This window comes from Meleagris gallopavo, chromosome Z (assembly GCF_000146605.3).
Source record: "Meleagris gallopavo isolate NT-WF06-2002-E0010 breed Aviagen turkey brand Nicholas breeding stock chromosome Z, Turkey_5.1, whole genome shotgun sequence".
In the NCBI taxonomy this organism is placed as follows: Eukaryota; Metazoa; Chordata; class Aves; order Galliformes; family Phasianidae; genus Meleagris; species Meleagris gallopavo.
In genome coordinates, this window is record NC_015041.2 from 55925054 (window position 1) to 55929210 (window position 4157).

Sequence of the window (4157 nt, forward strand, 5' to 3'; positions counted from 1 at the left end):
AAAGAAAAAAAAAAGAAAAAAAATCAGATATAAATTCTATACATTGAGCTTGAAAAGAAATCTAAATCATTCAGGCAAATATCTGGAAGCAAATATTAGGAAGGAAGAGTTTGTGTACAGCTGGATGGGTAAGAGTTGAAAGCATTCAAGGTGGGTGGTCAGCTTTGTCTACTCAAATTCACTTCACCATTCTGCTTTACCTTATTTGAGTACCTCTGTTTTCATGTGAGATACAGCCCTGCTGAAAGCCTCAGTATCAATTGCTGGCATGTTCTTAAGCTGCAGCCTCTTTCAAACTATGCCATTCCACATGTTCACACTTGACTGAATTGCTGGCCATGACCAGAAACACCTGTGTAAAGGGTGTCACTCATCTGGACATCTGTTTTGCACAGGGCTCTGGACTGCATCGTTTTGTTTCAGCATCCCTGCCAAATTTTGGAGTAATAGACATGATGATGCAAAAACCATGTCAGAAATAAAGGAACTGTTTTATTATAAAAGAATATCGTGAAACCTTCTGGCAGCCTTTGGCGTTTCCTTCAGCCTCATTGCTTCCTGCTTTCCCCCTCTGACACAATGGTAAGCTTGTTAAGAAAAAACAGATTGAGTAAAATGTCAAGTTGTTAAAAATGGCACTTTTGCAGTGTCAAGTCTGAGCCCTTGCAAGTGCAGGATATACTTTCCTGGATAACAAGTGAGTATTTGCCATACAATATCCTAAGGACAACTATTTTGTTCCCATTTCCTCTCTGCTCCAATATTTCATTAACAAAACTATGTTCCAGACAGCGGTGTCTCACTCCTGAGCATCCTTCCAACAATGACATTTTACTTTATGCCTATGGAGAAGACACTTCTAAAACTCTGCAGGGCTAAACAAACCCAAAACAAACCACTGGCAAGTACTACATCCTTTTCTGCAGCTGAAATCCTAAACAAAGTAAAAAGTCAAATTGTGCAGCCTGGATTAGCCGTTCTGACTGTTATTTATAAAAGTTCAACTCCAGAGGCCAGCTCATCAGGGCAGACAGAAGATTTGGCTGGGAAAGGAAGACAACCACTCACCAAAACTTTAGCTTTGATCCCATGGGTACTCTTCCAAGTAAAGAAGGAAGCAGGTCTTGCCCTTTTCTAGATGGCATTTACATGATGGCAAGTCCAAAATGCTTCTGTCACTACACATTTGGAACAAGTCAGAATCAATTCCATCCCTACTAACGTGGGAAATGAGTGCCCCTTCCCAGCAAAAAAATGACCTGTAGCCACAAAACTTTGGGCCAGCATCAAAATGTGACAGCCACAGTGCTGAAGCAGATGTCCATGACACATGAAACGCCCAGTAATTAATGCTCGATCGCCTGGTAAATGTCAACAATCCTTGGCTTTAGCAACAAACTTAAAAGTAGGCTCCCTACTGTGGTAGTTTCCCAAAAATTTAAGTTGATTTCATATTAATGTTGGAGTAATGCAGGTTGTTTTATGGAGTAGGCATGTACTCAGTTTTACTTTCTTAGCCAATGTCATTTGCTTCAAAGGTGAAAGATTATGTGGCAAAAATAAAACCAGAAAACTTCCTGAGGTTCAAGCTCTACAACAGGTCATTGTGTTTATACACACAGACACGCAGGTGAATATGTCCCACCTGATCTAGCTCACAATGCTTTTTCTAAAGAATATTGGAGTAGTTTATACATATGTGCTGCCATTTATTGTGATGCTTCTCTGAAATTTTATCCCCCAAAATTCTCTAAACATCTCTCAAACATTCCATAAGCACACTTACAGTTTAATCTCTGCACAAGCCTGCTGGTCAAGCAGGCAGCACAGAAGAATATAGTGAATCAGACACACTGTTCAGCTGCAGCCCCTGTTCCTTCTGGGGACAAATTTATAGCTATTATTTTTGTGACAATCCATACTCACCAATCTATTGTAAGGCTTGAATTTTATTCACTGAAATATGAGCAAGGCTTTTTTAGAGTAGTCCATTGTGGGCCAAATCAATCTTGGCCAAGACCTATGTGCTTGTGTTACTACACTTCTCTTTGTAAAACTTTAATGCAAATATATGTTTTCAAATATTTAGAGTGATTGTACCATATTGACTTACTTGACACATGGATTTTTGCACATTTTATGCATTGCATATTTACACAGAAAATACAGAATAGATTCTGTAATCACAGTTTCAATGGACTGTTCAGGGTACCATCCCTTGATGTGTCGGAAAAGCAATAAAAAAGCCTTCACATATTTCAGATTTATCTGTAGGGGGTTAATAAGCATGGTTGCTTTGGGTATTACAAATCCAAAGCAGTTTGGGAGTAAATTGGACCCTCAGTTTTACCAATATAAGATTGTATAAACCCACTGTTGCTGACAGAGTATCTCAAATGTGACTCTTACTTTCAAATACACTTTTAGGAAAAGGAGTACAGTGCCATGCAGGTAAAAGCCTTTCAAAAACTAAATCCTAAGGTTGACACATGATCTCTTTCTGAATCAACTTTGGGATGTCTTTGATCCTCACACTTTTTTCTAGTCTGCAGGGACATGTGATACCAAATGAGACAGAAAGAAAAGTATAGCCAAAAAGGAAAAAAAGGAAGCCTGATAGAGTAGAAGTACTCCAGAATGAGGTTATAATTACAGAGCTCTTATCTGAAAACTTATCTATTAATAATAACTTAACTGCCTCCTAAACTGTCCATACAACTTTTCCACAGGACTTTTGAATTTTGCTTGCAATATTTAATGGTGACTCACTACAAGCCTAAATAGCAAACGCATGAGCAATCCAGGAGTCATTTCAGTCATCATCGCCATGAAAGGGGGAAAAAAAAAAGAAAAAGAATAGTTTAGGTAAAATCCCACTATAAGTTCTGATATTAAAAGAATGTCATTCTATGTACATATAGGCATATCACTTTTATTTTGGCACGTAACTATATCAAGTATGTGAAAATTCTTCAAATGACAAAAAGCTCCAACTTGAAACTATCAAACTCTCACTGGATGATAAAAAATCAAAAGATTACAGTTTTTTAAAAAAAGAAGTAATCAAATACAGCATAGTCTTCTGAAAGACAAAATCAATCCTAAAGAAGACAAAACTTCCAACTCCTTATCAGGAAGGGGAGAAGAAATTTCAGCTCTAATCATTAATGAAGAGAAATGTCTGTATGATTTTTGGTACTGAATTATCCTCATTGAAGCAAGCACAGTAAGACTGGTCAGACAAATCCTAATACAATGCAGCAAGCAGTTTTTTTTTAAAAAACATGAATTACTCCAATGATCAAGATGGATGACTTCAACTACATGTTCCCAGAGGCTACAGAAAATATGTAGCAGATACTCTAAACACATTCTGACTTGTGCCAGGAAATAATTCACAAACCTCTTGAAAGAAACCAGTGGGCATTATGTATATTATTGATTAAATTTATCATCTAAACACTAACAAAAAGAAGGTGATAGAAAACACTAGCTGAATCAGCAGGAGTGAATTTAATCATTACATCTAAAATGTGCAAAAAACAGCAGTAAAAAAGAAAACTATGCACTCAGAAAGAAAGAATATTGCAAACAATTTTTGAGTGCTTTTATCAGACCTAAATACAAAGCGACCTATTCTAAAGGAATTATTTTCTGTTAAGAGCTTTATTATCTGAAGCACTTATAAAAATATCTCTATTTATATTTCTGGGACCATATCCTGTATTCACAGAGTTTCACGGTATCCCATTAACATTTCACGTAAAGCAACACAGTATAGATAATATTTTCTGAAAATGGCAAAAAAGTTGATATTCTCATCGTAAGTAGCAAGATTTCTTACAAAGGGGATTAAGCTCAGAAGATTTTGGAACAGATGATCACCTTCCTTAAAAAAAAATAAAGAATCATATTGTAGATGTAGTTTCCATATAAATGACAGTTCATCTTTTCTGCCAAAGAATTTTTTAAGACTTTCTTCACATGTAAATAAAACTCCTAAAAGAATTCTTCTTCCTTTACAGCTAGATGAATGAAAAACTTACATTGTACCTATGAATAAAAATTACCTTCATTTGTCTCATGAATAAACAAAGAGCTATAAGAAAGCTAGAAAATGTGTAATCCCTATGTCTAGGACGGAGACGTTTCCTTGG

At 36.3% G+C, this 4157-nt stretch overlaps 1 protein-coding gene across 1 annotated transcript in view; it reads right to left on the reverse strand.

Moving 5' to 3' along the window:
• The window catches only part of VCAN (versican), a 156108-nt gene that overhangs the window by 60746 nt on the left and 91205 nt on the right, over positions 1–4157 (reverse strand). The gene's annotated exons all lie outside the window — the stretch shown is intronic.